Source organism: Dryobates pubescens, chromosome 24, assembly GCF_014839835.1.
Source record: "Dryobates pubescens isolate bDryPub1 chromosome 24, bDryPub1.pri, whole genome shotgun sequence".
Taxonomy (NCBI): domain Eukaryota; kingdom Metazoa; phylum Chordata; class Aves; order Piciformes; family Picidae; genus Dryobates; species Dryobates pubescens.
In genome coordinates, this window is record NC_071635.1 from 13,250,577 (window position 1) to 13,267,861 (window position 17,285).

The following is a 17,285-nucleotide window of genomic DNA, read 5'->3' on the forward strand; positions in this document are numbered from 1 at the left end:
GCATTATGCAGAGATTAACCTTGGGGTTTTGTTTGCCAAAGCATTAACAGTTCCAAGGGAGCATTAACAGTTCCAAGGGAGCTTCAGAGGGAGCACGATACAATTTCGTACTAGACAGTTAGTGCAGCACAACCATTGTGAGCAGATTTGGAACCTTAGGAATAATTTACAAGTTTGATGATAAATTGCATTCCTGGCATATTCTCCCCACTTTCTTGGTGTCACATGTTTTTCAAAGATCCATCATGACCTTTACATGCTGATACTGCACAAGCACAGCCCTCTGATCTACCATCAGAAGTCAGTTCTAAGCAGGTAGTGCCAACATAAACCACAGCAGGTACTGGCAGGGTTTCTCACACCTTCAGACAAACACCACTCTTCTTCTGCCCAACACTTCACAAAGCCATCAGCAAATTAACACCTCAAGAAGCCTTTCCAGCAAGCAACATTTCTGACCTTGGTTTCACTCTGCAAGTTTTAAGTCAACTGAGAGAGGCTCAGTGCCCACCATACTACTGGTGTTCGAGTGGAGATGTACACTAACCATTCCCTGGGCTCTCTCAGGGCCACTGCACCACAAGATGCTCAAACCTCCCCCCAGCCTCAGCTGTGGGATGAAAGAACAAAGACACAGCACCTTCGTAGCCACCCCAAAAGCACCAGAGCTCACTCACCACAAGCTTCTCCCCCTTCTCTCCAGATCTATGAGCCATCTCCTCTCCTCTGACCATTACACAGAGAAAGCTAAACCATCACTCACCTCCATGCAGCATGACTCCAGACCAGAATGCCAGCCAGTGCTCCTCTGCACCACAGAAGCTCCCTGATGGCACAGCTGAGTGTGGTCTTTCTCTGCAGCAGGCCTTCAGCATCAGCAAGCCCTTTAACTACCCTCAGCTTTTGCCTGTTGCTGTCAAATGAGCTGCCATGGTCCCTCTGCACCTTTGCAGGTGCTGCGTGATCAAGTACTGAGTCCTGCTGCACCTTCCTGCTGCTTCAAAAGATAAACTGTTTCAGCATACAGTAGAAATAACTTCTATCCTATTTAAAATGTGACAGATCTCCTATGCCATACCATTTTCTTACACCTAAAATGAATTTGCAGATGATGATACATATTTTCTAGTGACCCTGGATGTTGTATTGTTAAAATACTAGCACTCTTGTTACAATGCCTTTATAATATATTAATATGACTATCTCACCTTCTAGATAACTAAAATATAACCTCAGGGACTTTCATATGCTGTCATTTTCTTTGGTTATGTAAAAAAATCAACAAATATTTTAGCTGTATCAGATTATTAGCAGCAAAAATTGAGCCACAGCCCCTCCAATGCCATTTAAGCTTAAATGAAAGTTTTTCTCCTGTGGGAGATGTGTGGTTGTCAGATAAGCAACTTGCTTCCAGCTTCACAGAGGAAGTTAAGAGGCCTTCCCACTTGCTCCATTGCTGGTTTTCTAAGCTGCATCCCAGCAGGAGCATACCATGGGACGATAAGTGTTGCTGGAGCTGACAGGGAAGTAGTGTTCTGCCCAAGCAGTGATCTGACCCATGAAGCTCCAGGACATGCTATTTTCTTTCCAGCTAAGCTCAGGTCCTTTGCTGAAATTTCTGAAGGTGAGAACAAAAGCCAAATGATCTGTCATGTTCTTTCCTCAACTAAGTGTGGTGTCTGCATTTTGTTCTAATATATGGGTATTGTCAAACCACATGATTAATAAACTGGAGGGAAGGTCCTCCCGTGCCTGTCTGTTCCAGCCCCTGCATGCCACGCAGTGTTTGGTGGGCTGTGGTTCCTTGCTCATCTCAATCTCTGCGCTTCTACCTCCTGCCAATGACCCCACTCTGCCCACTCAGCCTTAGGTTCAGCTGGAAAACAAGAGCTGATACCCAGCACCCTGTAAGCCATGACTGTGTTACAGGGAGTTGGATGTCAGTGAAATGCAGTCTGTCTACTGGGTGACTGTGATCTTTGGACAACCTCCTCCTCCCTCTGAGCCTGCAGGACCTGGTAGAGGTTTTCTGCTAACTCAAACACACCTTGATGAACTGCAGCCAGGGGCTGTACCTTTGCATGGCCCTTTCCCCAGTGTTAGTGTTTCTTCTGGCACTGATACTGATCATTTGCTTTGTGATATGCAGCAACTGAAGCCCTGTAAGGCGCTTTTGCAGTATGGTAAGTGACAGAGAGCCCAAGCACAGCTCACTTTTATTTACCCAGAGCTAGCAGCTGGGAAGAGCAGAAGGCAATTCTTGTCTCAGGACTCTCAGCCCAGCACCAGGCACTGGTTTCCAGGGAGCCATTTCTGCCTAAAGAATCGAGTCTAATCAAGGACCAAGGCAAAGAGCAGAGCTCCAGCTGCTTGCAGAGCCTGAGCTCCCTTGAGCAATGCCTCTGCACAGCTTTGCAAACTACAGCTAGCAGCATGCCACATTTGTCTCCGGAGCTGAGCAGAAAGACCGGCACAAAAAGCTGTTTGTGTGCTCTGGTATTCTGCTAGTGACAGGACTTGTCACCTTCTGAGACTCCAAATTAATGAGTATATGTAAATGTAGAATTAGTAGCTGCAGTTTAAAAAAAAAACAACAACCAAACCAAAGACTCACCTCAGATTGCCTCTGTGTTTAGTGTAGGAGGAAAGCAAATGATCATTTCCTGTCATTTAAATTAAGAGAGTTGTGCAGTTCATCCTGGGAAGGTTGGACATGTGCTGAGGTACCAAGTGTCCATTCCAGCTGCTACTATATGAATAGGTATTTACCTCACATTGCTTCAAAGAGCCCAGCTTTTCCAAAGCCAGCTTTCACATACCATGAGACTTCTCTTGCTGTCTGCAGACTTCTGGCACTCTGGCTGAACTGAACATTCTATGGCCACACACTGCAGGGAGAAGTAAGCTGCTAAGATGATTGGCTGAAAGAATACCATTTGAGGACGTGGGAGATTAGAGGTGCCAGGAGAAGGAATTCCCAGGTCTATTCTATACTGCAATATATTTAGAGGTGCTGGAACTGCACACAATCCTAGGCAGTTCAGATTAACCATGAGATGTAGCTGCACCAGAAATCCATAGTCTTCATTCTTATTTCTGCTGTGGAAAGACAAGTCTTTAATTTCACTCTTGCACTGCTGGGCACTGTGAAATCTTCTCTGATGGCCAAAAGGGTGAAAGTTGTTTCTCCATTTGTGCCTGTAAGCTCTGAAAGCACTCACTTCTGACAGAAATAAACCTGCATTCTTTGAAGATCCAGCAGATTCATAGGATTTTCTGCTTTCACCAATGCCACCACTCCAGGCATTAGAATTCCAGGACTATCCCATAGCTCTCTTATCAGTAGAAGAGTAACTCATGACCAGTAACTCATGGCTTAAATTTGTGCTCCTAAATATTACAGAGCTTGCACTGTCAGGAAAAGAGGTCCTTCTGCCACTTGTCCAATTTACATGGAGAAAACCCAAGGGACACATGAACTGCATCACTGGCCAGCTGAAAGAGCTAGCTTAGTACTGATGTAGTTTCAGATGCATTCAGGTATTAAGCTACCTTTGTGATGTAAATGACCTACTTTTTATATACCTGGAAAGTAACTATAAAGTTACCAGCATAAAACCAATAAAGCAGGGAGTTCTATAGGAAGTGGCAAGTGAGTTACTGAATTGCTCTAGGCAGTGTAACCTACTTCTGCATAGTCACAGATGGGGAAGGTTTACTCATTGTCTAAAATTTATACTCACAGAAAGAAAAGCAAAACAGAAAAGCTTCTTCCTTCTTCCTCTCCAAGTTCAGTTTTTCCTTCTCCTCCTCGCCCCTCAGCAGCCAAAAATCCCCAAAGGTGGTTTCTTTTAAAGGAAAGCAGTCCTGATGGGACTAACACTGTAAGGTGAAGGAGAAGGTTATTAACTAAAGTGATATTGCAGCTTAGGGGAGTCTAAAGATGTAATGAATTTCCAAAAGCTAGACTGTAGCCATTTGAAATTGCATGTTTATGTTTGATTGATCAGGCAAATGTGTTACTTTAGAGATAAGGCTGAAGTTATCACATTGAGAGATGGTTTCTAGCCACGCTATCATCTGGTTAAAAAGAGGCAGCACCCAAGGGCTGTGTTTGTTATTAAAAGCATCTGTTTTAGTTCCAGGGGAAAGGAAAAAAAAAAAGAAAGGATTTAAATCTTTGCTTCAGAAAGTGTGTGACAGAACTGGGAGGACAAAGTTACTTTCAGTCTGTGAAATGACAGAGATCCTGACCCTACCCTTCACTAAATGTGACTGCTGGTCACAGCAGCAGTCCTGCTAACTTCAGCATAGCTCAGTTACTGCTCAGGAGATACTAACTGGTGTATGCCAGCCATGCTGTTTGTGTGTGTGGGGTGCACACACTGCTTGATTCCAGGGGACAAGGAGAGCAAGCTGAATCCCCACATCTGGAGGTGCTTGAAAGATGTAGAGATGCAGCGCTAAGGGATGTGGTTTACGACCAGACTTGGTAGACTTAGGTAATGGTTGGACTTGATGATCTTAAGGGTCATTTTCAACAGAAATGATTCTCTAAGTTTACTGCACCCTGGAACTGTTTGCAGGACCCACACATTTCTGCTCCAGAAGGGCACTGCACATGCCAGTTTCTGGAAGCATCAGACTGGCTGCACCTCCAATCTGGGAGCCATCCAGGAAATCCCAGGTCAAGGCATGCTAACCTTCACAAAGAGCCTACTTGCTGTGCTGGGGTAAGACTCTCACTAGGGCAAAATACCTCCTGAGGTCTTCTTTTGAACTGACAGTGGGGACAGTGCCCTTACTCTGGGCAGCCATGGTTTCAGAATTGTGCTGCTTTTTAGATCCCAGTATGTCAAATGCAGAGGGTAATATGGAGAGGTACCCAGTTGCTTCAGAGGTATTTTATCTCCCCTGCCATTTCATGAAACCTGGAGACAGAACACTATGAAAAGGGTATTTGAGGACTGAGCTGCTTTTCTTTTCAACAGCATACTGCCTGCTTTTAAAGTTTACTGAGCTATTGGTTGTAAAAAATGTACAAAGCTAAGAGGTTTCTCTTGGTCTGTAGTCACTGCCACAAAGGTATTCCTCCAGACTCTTTCACCTTCCCTCCTGAACTCCTCAGAGATCTCTGCTGCTCTCCCTGGCAGCAGACCAAGGGAAAACAGCTTCAGCTAAAGCTCCCCTTGTAGCAACAAACCACCATTGATCAGCCACATTCTGTCAGTGCCAATTTTTTGTAGCTGGCACTTTTTAAAATGCATGGTTTCTCTTTTTATTCAGATTTCAGGCATGCAAGGTAAAGCAAATCACCAGAGAGAATTTTTTCTTTGACTTGAGTCTGAAAGCAAGCCTGCTGCAGCTGAGCACCCCTGAAAACACCAGTTCCAATCCATCTCAGGCCAAGCTTGGGAGGTCCTTTTCCTGCCCTTCAAGTCTGAAGGTAAAGCAAAAGAAAATATTCTGCAATACCAAGTGAATAGCTAAAAGACTGGCAGCGGGAGCAGAAAATTGCTGAGCAGTGCTACTATAGTGTCAAGGTAGTCAGCAGTTGTAGGAAAAAGGCAGCAGCACATTAAGATACACACCAGTGAAAAGTGGTAATAGATCTGTCCTTCCAGGACAGAGGGAAGTGGTGTCCTTCAGTGCTGGAGCTGGGGGTGAGGCATCAATGGCTGAATTTTACGAATGCTGTTTGCAGAATGATAATGCATCCTCCTTTCTAGTAACCCAACCTTCTTTCTCCACTGAATGGACATCTCATTTTCTTGGAAGGATAAGCAGGAGCCTCTCAAAAAAAGGCATGAGGTACCTCTCACTGGGGAACAAGCAGGAGGAGCCAGTGGTATCCTACATTGCTCCTGTATCAACATCCGGCTGAAGTTCTCTGCACACAGGCCAGGTAGCTGCCACTGGCTTGTTCACAGCCTTGGGCACACCAGCCCAGCTGGGGATGTGGGTCCTGAACTAGTTTTCAGCTGTATCTCTGTGAATTCAGGGTGATTCTTTTAACCAAACTGGAAGTGTTCTGGATTTATACCTATGTCCTTACTGGCAGAGCTTGGCCTGCTGCAGTGACATCTTAATCTTGCTTTCATGCCCATGGGATATTGACTTTAACAAAATACTCTTTGCTTCATTTCTCAGCTTTGCAAAACAACTTAATGGATCATATACTTAAGGGAGCACTCCCATTAATTTCTAGCTTACATTCTCACTCTTTCACAACACCAAAATATCAGTGGCTTTAGCCTTTTCAATACCATTTCCTCTGACAGCACACAAGTCAAAACCAGAAGGCATAAAATAAGCTTTTATTCCTCTAAAGCCATCCCTGTATTAGCTTTGAGGATGGAGGAAGAGTCATACAAAGCCCCTTCTACTTACCTTCCTTCTGAGCAGGCTAAAGGCCCCATGTATTCCTTGATGATTGACGTTTGTTTGTTTAGCATGACCCTGATTCTCTTCTTGCTCACACATTTATCAAGCATGAAGGTTTGCCACAGCTGACGTCAGTGGAATTTTATCAGCATAAAAGCAGACAAAAATCTAAGTACAACTGACAGAAGAGGCAGCTTCTGAAAGGAAAAATATGCATTTGCTGTTACTGAGATGAGAGAAAGGAAACTTCTTGTCTATTTGCAGCTATATCCCTTTGAAGCATTACAAAGCCCAGTGGAAAACCTAGATGTTAGAGACAGTATAATCACTTAGAGAGCTAATGTGCATAAACATATATAAAATGAGTGTTTGCATTTTTTTTTCTGCACACCTTTCTTTTTACTGTAGTACTGTATAAATCAGACCTATTTTATCATCACTTGCTATGCCTTGTACCCTCCTTAAAACATCTGAGTGAACAAATACGTATTCCCAGATCCTTACAGCCCTAACAACCACATTTCCTTGTATTTTCAGGGGAAAAGCCTTCAACATGTATTTTTTTTTCTTCTTTCTCTGAAGCATATTATCTGAGGTGGGACTGGGGAGATTGAATAACTCAGGGTATGTTTTCCAACCTGTGAGAAATTTGAGTGAAAAAGGTCACATCGTAGAAGAGTATTAACTGGAAAACTCAGAGCTCACTCACCCGCTGCGGGTGGCAGCTGCGCTAGCGACAGGAACACTTCTCTGAGGATCATAACCTTTTCTTTCTTGTTCCTGCTGGTCCCCAAGAGCATATGGCCATCGTTGCATGGATGAGAGAACCACAAGTCATACCCATGTAGAACCTAGGAGAAAAATCACCCTGATCATTTGAAGCATATGGATCCAATGAGGCTTGAAAGGTGGGCTGAGGAGAGGGCTTATGGTATGCTCTGCTGGCAGCGAATGACTGTGCTTCCCAGACAGGGGATCCTGCAAAGTGTGGGCTGGAAACCCACCATGTCTCCCTCACACCAAGTGGTTGTTTACAGAGAGCAGGACAAAAATGAGAGAGTGGTGTGGGAGATACAGCTTCAGTGTGAAGATCTGTATCACAGAATCATTAAGATTGGAAAAAACCTTTAAGCTCATCAAGTCCACCTGTAACCCAGCTACCATCACTACATAGAATACATAGAATAAACCAGGTTGGGAGAGACCTTCAAGATCATCGCGTCCAACCCATCAACCAATCCAACACCACCCAAACAACTAACCCACGGCACCAAGCACCCCATCAAGTCTTCTCTAGTCTACTAGACTGTAGCCTGAAGCACCACACCCACATGCTTCTTGAACACCTCCAGGGATGGCAGCTCCACTGCCTTCAAGGCAGCCCTTTCCAAAGCCTATCTACCAATCTCCCATGGAAAAAAAGTCATAAGCAGGTTAGGAAGAAGCAGCACAGCAGAGAAGCACACTTCCTGACCTTTTTATTCTAATTGATTAGAGTTCTATTAGCCCAGCCCTGAGAGTGCTGGAAGCTACGCACCCAAAGAGCTGCTCTGCAGGCACACCTTGTCTTCTTTCTGCAGCAATGCCTTTAGCTGCAGTCAGCACAAGAGGCAGATTCTGGATGGGCAGGTGGTGGTGAGGAGGTCCCACCCCTCTCCATGCAGAGCTGTCAGTCTGACAGCTTTTCTTTGCACTTGGCTTTTCGGGCTGGCCTGTGCATATCTGCATTATATTCTCTACCCAGCAGCCTTGCAGATGGACACTCTGCCCTCAGAGACCATGAATGTTAGGAACAAGTGGTGCCGGGGAAGAGGGACCCCATGGTGTCCAGAAGTGATTAGCTTTACTTCCAAAAGGGGAATTCAGTGAGCAAATGTGTTGCAGCCCCTGGTGCTTTCCAACGGCACAAGGCTCTGGCTGTAATGTAGATGTCTGTCTGATGGGCACTGGGCTAAGCCCAGCAAAGCAGCATTCATGCAGGCCACTGAACAGCTTCTGATGTTAATGACTTTCGATTGCCACCGGCCTGAGCTGCATCTGTATTTTATTAACACTGTGTACAGAGTGAGCAGAATTCCAGATGGAGTACAAAGTGCCTTTTTTTCTTGTTTTGCCCATAATTGCAAATGCTTAAATTGTACTTGCAGCTGGTTTATGACTTGACATTGACCTTAAACTCTGTGCATTTGCTCCCGTGGAACACTGCAATTTCTAGGGAGTGGAAAGATCATCCAGAACTGGTCGAGAATCTCTATGATGCAAATAAAAACAGTACCATGAGTGTTCAAATAAATATTTCTTTCCATTTTGTCTTTGCATTTTTATTGCTTCCCCAGGTCACTTGAAATGAAATTGTCCTTCACAGGCCAAGCTACAGTTGCTTTGCAGACAGCAAAAAGACTGCTTTTAGATCATTAGAGCCCTGGAGATGTTAGAGCAGTCCAGATGATTTGCAATTCTGAGGGAAAGGCTTTTATTTCTGAACTGGTCACCTATTATTGATCTGGAAATGGACCTTTTTTTTCTCATGAAAATTCCTGTCCTCAGAACTAAAAGATGACATACCCCTACCCTTGATGTGCCACCTCTCCATCAGCTCCCTGCTGAGGAGCCCACTGCACTTTGGGTGGAACTGATACCAGTGGAGGAAATGAGCACTCTGGGCTGTGGAGCTAACCTGGGCCTCAGTGGATGATGTGGAGGACAAAGATGTTCATAGATTTATAGAATGGTTTCGAGCGGATCAGAGATCACCTAGTTCCTTTGCCATGAGTAGGGACACTTCCCACTAGCCCAGGTTGCTCAAGGTCTCATCCAGCCTGGCCTTGAACACCTCCAGGAAGGAAGCACACACCCTCCCTGGGTAATCTGTTCCAGTGTCTCACCACCCTCACTGTAAAGAATTTCTTCCTAATATCCAATCTAAATCTGCCCTCCTCAAGCTTCAGGTAGGAGACTCAGTCCCTTCTGAGGGATCAAATGCTCCATTTGCTGTGCACCACATCACAACCTCCCCTCTTCACACCTCCTGTCCCCTCAAGAAGGCAGCTGCTTTCTGATCTGGTGGCTTCAGGAGCTCTTTTACAACTTGCTCCATGCTGCTGCTGGGCAAAGTGGCACAGCCTGAGGAGAGCTGCAATTTTAAGTGGATGTTTTAATGAGGTTGCTCATGTCCCCATCAAACAGGAGCCACAGTACCTCTACATCGTAACTCCCTTCTTCACTGTCCCCTTTAGCAGTGATGTGTGCCATCAATACCATGCAAGCAGAGTATCCTTCTCTGAATGTATTCAAAACACACCTGGATGGGGTCCTATGCAACTTTCTCTCTGTGAATCTCCTTTATCATAAAACATACAGTGGTTTGGAAGGAGCCTTTAAAATTTAACCCTCGTGCAGTGAGCAGTTATGTCTTCAACCAGAGCAGATTGCTCAGAGCCACATCAAGCCTCACCCGGAATGGTTCCAGTGATGAGGCTTCTACCATATCTCTGGGCAACCTGGGAGAGTGTTTCACCACCTTAATTGTAAAAATTTACTTCCTCCTATCTAGTCTAAATCTACCCAATTTTAGTTTGAAACCATCACCCATATCCTGTTGAAACTGGACTAGCTAGACTCCTAGCTGGAGCTAGGAGCTAGAGCGAGGAGCTAGACTCCTATCTCCTAACTGAACTAGCTAGACTAGCTAGTCCACATCTTTCTTTCAGCCCTGGAGAGGTTCAGCCACCACTGCTTTTTCTTACCTCCAGGTAATCTGGACATCAGTGTTGTGGGTTTTTTATTGCTCTTCTCCTCTCCTCTTTTCCTTTTTCTTTTCCTTTTTCCTTTTCCTTTTTCCCGAAGAGGGATCTTTGCCTCTGGGAAAGGAGCGTCAGGGCCGGAATACTGCTCAGGGAAGCGTCACTTCCCGCGGCCACCTTTAGATGGCAGCCGGAGCCGGGGGGATGCCCGGGAGGAGCCAGGCTCAGGGGACGGATGGGGAGGCGTGAAAACGGGAGATGGCGAAAAGTTAATGGAAAAGAGTGCCTCAGCGCTCGCGGAGACAGGATTACATTTTTAAGGCGTTCATGAACAAACAAAAGGCATCTACAAGTGCCTGCAACTGGGGAAAGAGCTCGCTGTGTTCCACCTCCCCACCATCTTCCAGCAATCCTCTTATCAGAATTCCAACCCTGCTGTACTTTGAAGCACAACCTGTATTTTTGTTGTATTATTTCCATTCAGGCTGTGGAAATAAAACTTATGACAGTGTTGATTTCTCAGATCTGCTCAAAGCCTTCGAAATTTGCATTAGATTATTCTAATCACTTCTCCTCGTTGTATATATTTACACAAGCACTTTTGATGTTGAAACAGACTGGGCTGTAATGAGATGTGCGGGGGGGGGGGGGGGGGGGGGATATACCCCATAGAAAAGGAACACTGGTTTTTTTTTTCCTCAGACCACATCTTAAACCATAAGTTTTCAGATAAAACAGTGGGTCAGTGCCTTTGGGACCTGAGGAGAACAGCTGGAAGGCTGGAAAATGGAGGGACTGGCTCTGTCCTCATCTGCAGCGGCAGAGTGAGGCTGGGTCCCTGCCACCGTAATCTGCATTCCTGCCCATCCCGACAGAAGGAGCTGTCCAGCTTGATCCTATGATGCCTGTACCTACAGACACAAGTTTCTGGGGACTGAGCAGAAGGAGCAGCTGCCGAATCTCGGCTCTACTGAATTCAGTGGAAATACTAGAATGTCCTTTTTGGGGGACAGCAAAAGGGTTATGACTGTAGTATTGCTGTGCTGGCTCTGACCATGCCATGCAGGCAAGTCCTTCAGGACCTGTGCTACTGCAAGCAGCAGGCAGATCTGGGAAGTGTTGTAGCCATATGCTCCTGTTAATTAATTTGGTCTCAGGGCTGGCAGTTTTAGATGCAGAACAACAGGCGACAGTGCAGAGAGAAGCAACCCTGACATAGCAAATGTAACTAGGAAAAGGCAGGGGGACAGACCAGATGAAGGAGAAACTGATCTCTTGAAGACTGAAGAAGATAAAGAGTCTCTCTGGAAGGTACAGGAAATTGCCAGTTATCTCACATGGACTTCAGCTTTGCAAAGGCTAGGGATCATGTTTCTATTGGCATGTTGGCATAGAAAGAATATTTGCAATGCTTGAATTAAAGAAGGAATATCCTGGCTGACCCTGGTGTTAACCTGATCTTACCAAGAAATCTGGTGCAAGTCATCTATTATTAACACACTGCCCTGCAGACTGTAAAAACCATGGCAGACTGTGTCAGCTCAGTATTGATTCTACAGCTTGAGTTGGTGAAGTTTGTTGGTAAGGACTTTGGAAAAAAAAACCAACAAAATAACAACCAAGAGAGAGAGAGAAGCCAGAAGTCTGTTTCAAGAACACACACTTCCATAAACTCAATGACAGATGAGAGCAGACTTTCTAACTCACACACTGGAACGGATCTATCTACTTAGACATGCAAATGTCATGTTTTGAATAAGTCTAACATTTTGAATTGTCACCAGTGAAAACAGCTTTCTCCAAAGACAAGCTGGATTTTTCAGCTCTCTTAAGCTTGTATAACATGTAGAGTCAAGGAAGAAAAACACTAATAAAAGAACAACACTAAAATGCTCTGCTTTACGAGGATTCAGTGATCTAAAGAGGTCTTTAAGGTAACATTTCCCACTTTATAATCTTTTTACAAGCATTTCTAGAATCATAGCTTCCTCCCTACCTAGGATTACATAGAAGGGGACAGCCAGAACATCTTGTCTGGGCTGGAAGAGTGGAGTGGGCTCATGGCCAGTGCTGGATGTGCAGTCAGCAAACACGCTCCTACTGCCCTCTGAGGATGCAGCAAGAGGAATACTTCAGGGTTTTCATTGTGGCCAACCTATTTTGTCCTTATTCCTAACATGCAATACCTTATTGCTTTATTCCTAATTTATATGCCTTGCTGCATAGCAATGAGATGCTGTGACTGACATGAAGCAGTCAGAAGAGAGAGAGGCTAATAGTTTTTCATCACCTTAAAGGACATGAGTTCATGAAACAATCAGAGATTCGTAATTTTTTCTCTCCTCCCTTCTCCCCCCCAAGTATGACAAGACATTGACAGCATAGGAATCATGTCTTGTGGTTTGTTTCTCCAAGGTAACTGCTTTCAACAGGACCATTCTGACATGCACCACAAGTACTGCTCCAGCTCCATGTTGTGTAGAGGGAGAGATGCATTTTGATGCCCATCCAAAATTAGCAGAAATCTCCAGTGGTGGATAGGTTCACAATACATTAAGGCTAAAGTTTCTTGCTGTAGACCTCTAAACCTAAATGGGATTTCCTACCACTTCTACCCTGAAGCCTGATGAATGCCTAGTGTAGCTTTGCAGCTTCCTTGTGACAATAGATCCACTTCCCATCTTGATCACCACATATTTTTTTTTAAAGCCCTTTCCCTTTAAAAAGAAACATATCAAAACTGCAGATTTCAGCATAAAGCCTCATTCCTCCTTGAGGATTTCTCAGTCTAGGAAAAAAAAAATCCAGATGATTCTCCCAATTGCCTTTAGAAGGTTTGCATGTCTGCCAGGTGGTTTGCATCTGACAGTCAAATGCTGTTGATGAGAGCCATCGGTTTCTTCAAGGACTTGAAACTGCATCCCATTTGTATCGCAGGTGACTGTAAAAGGAGGTGACTGCAGCCATTATTTTGTTAGATTTAGTCAAAATATCCCCAGAAGAGGCAGGAGGGCATGCTGGGAATTGTTTGATGAGCCTGCTGGGAGAATAATTACATGGCCAGCAGTTTGCTCACTTCAGCTTTTGTAGCACTTAGCTGGTTTTGTGCTGTTTGAGCACTGGGCTTTTTGAATTAAACAATCTTTAACTGCCATTGTCTCTTTAGCCAATTCACAGCTTATGCCCTCTCAGATGTGCATTCCAAGGCTGCTTCTCTATTATATGAGGTATTAGAAAATTAAAATGCTTCCTTCAATATTCCCATTCTTACTTGAGATGAAATTTTCTGCACCATAGCTGTGATTGCATTACAAAGAGCTGCCTGTTCTGCTTGCTATGCTTACACAGTCCTTAGCCCCATTTGTGTTTTAATCTTGCTTCTTTGAGCAGGATGAATGTCAACATTTGGATTTTCAATACCCTTTTGTTTGCTTGGTTGGTTTTTGTTTAGGGTTTTTTAGGTAGTTTGGGTTTATTTTGTTTATTTGAATTTTTTAATACTTTTTTTTTTTTTTTAGTTGCAGCTTGAAGTTTTCAAGAGCAACTTAGGCATCAGGGAGCCAAAGATGTGTTAGAATTCTAATTTGACTCAGCAGCTTTTGAAAAAAAAAAAATAGAAAGATATGAGCCCCTGGAAGGCACTATGGGAAAGTATTGCCAAAACATCAATTCTGAATGGGCAGGAAAATCAAAAGCTATGAAAGGAGTCACATTAAAAACTAGAAGCTGTGCTTATTCAACAGACTACAAGAGATCCATGGTAGCTGGGGGTGCCTTTTATAAGGCAGGTAGGTAGAAAATATGCCAGGGGCAACAGCAAACCTGACCCAGCAAACCATTCTGCCCAGAGCAACCTGACTGGTCCTCTGCACCAGTTCTCTTCTCTGCTGCTGTCCCTGAGAAATCAGACCAGTCTGAATATTTACTAAGCCAGCCCTAGTCATTGGGTTTCTCTGGTGGATGTAGCACATGTGCTTTCCAGCTCTCCAATATAAATGCATATACACAGCCTTGTGTCTTTTGCTGTAAGTACAGTGAGATGAATACAAAAGAAGGAGGAGAAAAGGAAGTAAAGGAGGTAAAAATTACCATATCAGAGCTTTTTGCTGCTGGATATATGGATTAAAATATATTGCTTGTGACTCCAGTGAAATGAGAGTCTGCCGGTAGAGAGTTTACCGCAATCTATCTTGTTTGTGCACTTGGGGACTTCAGAAGACTAACTTTATTGGAATGGAGATGGGAAAAATCTGGATCACTGGCCAAAGCTTGAAAAAAAAAGACACTTCCTTGCTCTGAAGAGATTATTAGCATTCTCACAAAGCAGGTTTTATCGGAACAAGAAATGTCTTTTTAAAGGAAAACTCCCTTTGATGTGAATCCTGCACAGAACACAAAAAAATATAAAAGGGCCTGTGGGATCCAATTTTCTTCTGTGTGCACTTCCCAATTCCTCTCTTTGCTAATGGATCACTTGGGATGTGTCTTCTTTCCAGTGGCTAAACTAGGGCATCTTAGGAGGACGGCAGGAACACAAGCATTTCCTAAAAGACGTGCTGGTGCTGTAACCAGTGTCTCAGAGGGGGAAATATTTCTGTTCCCTTTTCCCATCTTTTGTATACCTGGACTGTACCTACTTCACCTTGCAGTAGCTTGCAGAGCAGAAGTGCAATTTGACTTACCAGCCAGAATCAGCCCCAGCAATCTGCTCTTGACAGAATAGAATAGAATAGAATAGAATAGAATAGAATAGAATAGAATAGAATAGAATAGAATAGAATAGAATAGAATAGAATAGAATAGAATAGACCAGGTTGGAAGAGACCTTCAAGATCATCATGTCCAACCTATCATGCAACACCACCTAATCAACTAAACCATGGCACCAAGCACCCTATCAAGTCTCCTCCTGAACACCCCCAATGATGGTGACTCCACCACCTCCCTGGGCAGCCCATTCCAAAGGGCAATCACTCTCTCTGTGTAGAACTTCCTCCTAACCTCCAGCCTAAACCGCTCCTGGTGCAGCTTGAGACTGTGTCCTCTTGTTTTGGTGCTGGTTGCCTGGGAGAAGAGACCAACCTCTGCCTGGCTACAACCTCCCTTAAGGTAGTTGTAGAGAGCAATAAGGTCAGAAGTTAGTATTGGAAGCTAGTACTGGAGAAGCATCCCAAGAAACGACCTTGCAGGCAAAGAGGAAATGACAGGTATACCCAGTGAAACTTTCTCTTCTTTGTTCCCTTCATTAGAATCACAAGACTTTATCTCCCTTTCAAGTGTTTAGCAAATCAACATAATCCATATCTTTCTGAATACTGACTATCTGTCAGAGGTCAATTATGTGCTTTGTGCTCCTCAGAGGACTATTTTCTCTAATATTTTAAACTCTTGATCTTTTGAGGTCCCTTTTATTTTCTATCAAAAAGCCACTCGAGCTCAGGACTGCATTATTTAAAACTAAATTTAATTATTCTTTTATCTAACTCCTTCTATATTGAAGCAAGGCTCACTGATCTTCAATTTATTGTGATTTTAATTAAAAGGAAAACAGCCAGAGCACAACAAAAACATCAAAAAGCCCTTTGTAAGCAACAGCTAGCTGTGGCAGGATTGCAAATCAAGTTTGGTTGTGTTGTTGCTGTTGCTTTTTGCTTCTTTTTTTGAGGTGAGCAAGTTGGGCCTTTAACTTTCCTTAGAATTCTACGACTCATCACTGTCCTGTTTACCAGGCTGCTGTAGGAAAATATGTGCAGTCATCTTAAGGGTTATTTAAGGCTGAAATATTGAGCTGATTTGAGGTTTATTGTAAGCAAAATGAAAACAAACAAACAAACCCCAAACAATCTTCCCTATAGCCTTCCAAAGTTATCCAAAACCAGCCTCTTCCCACACAAACAAACAAAACCAAAACCAAACCCTCAGCCTCTAATTAAGTCATTCCAAGAAGATGATACCATGTTTAGTTGAGGGAGGACTTTTGCAGTTGCATCCTTGAGTCTTTTCTTGCTGATTCCCAGATCTACACTGAGGCTAGAGGTGTACACAGTCTTTCTTTAATTACTTCCAAGAAATCTGAAGACAGGGGCAGGGAGATATGACAAACAGTAATGGAGAAAGTGGTAACCAAGCCCAGCTGCAAAAGTTAACTTTCCCAAGGTAAAATACCCCATTTGTCACCATGATCTAACAATGATAGCACAGTAGGTGAAAGCTAGACCCTGTCAGACCTGTGAATTCTCAGCTGAATGGTGCTCAGTGAGGGCAGCAGGACAGAAAGGCAAGGAAAAGGTAGTGCAGCTGCTGCTGGTGATGGACTTTACTGTTCCCAACTCAAGTGGGATTTTCTCAAATGAGCAGCAGTTGAGTGTAGAGCAGCTCATCTGCTCTGTACAACACACTGCTACCAGACCTGATGCCACCCATGCCTCCAAAAGTTCTGTGAGCCCTGCTGGTAAGCAGTGCTGAATGGACCAGATGCTCTGCTTGAAGGGCATGGCTCTGGAGTCTTTACACTCCCACCTGACTGGGAGGTGACCCTTCACTGCTGGGTGCATTCTTGTCAGTGATACTGGAAGCAGAGCCCAGATGGGATGCAAGTAAATTTGTTTTGGGGAAGCTGCCTCTGGGGAGGCAACCTGAGCTGTCCTTGGTAGCTCTGAGCAGAGTCTGCATGGTCTCCCATACTCCCCAGGAAAATGCTTACTGGCATCAGAAGACAAAGTTGACATGGAGAAGCAGGATGTTCCCCAGGGATTTTCAGGGACATACCTCTATTTTCTCTCCTGAGGGGAAAAGTGTCAGTGTCTTTCTTTGACAAACTGAGCAGCAAAGAAGTCCTTCTTCAGGTATAGGCGGAGAATTGCAAGCAGTGCAGTGCTCCCATCAGCGCTGGGTGAGCAAACACCCTCAGGATTGGGGAGACTCCTGCTTAATTCTCACTTCTCTGGTACAGAGGGACTCCAACCCACAGGTTCCTCTGTTTTCCCTGGCAGGCAAGTTTTTGTGCTGAAAAACAAGAAAAAAAGAATATAGGGTCAGAGTGAGAAACTGAGGAAGGGAAAATTACTTTCTTGCTTAGGGGTGAGGAGATGCTATGCTGAAGCTGTTTTTACTAATACTTTCTGCAATTAGTTTTATCTAAATGCAAAAACAGAGCAG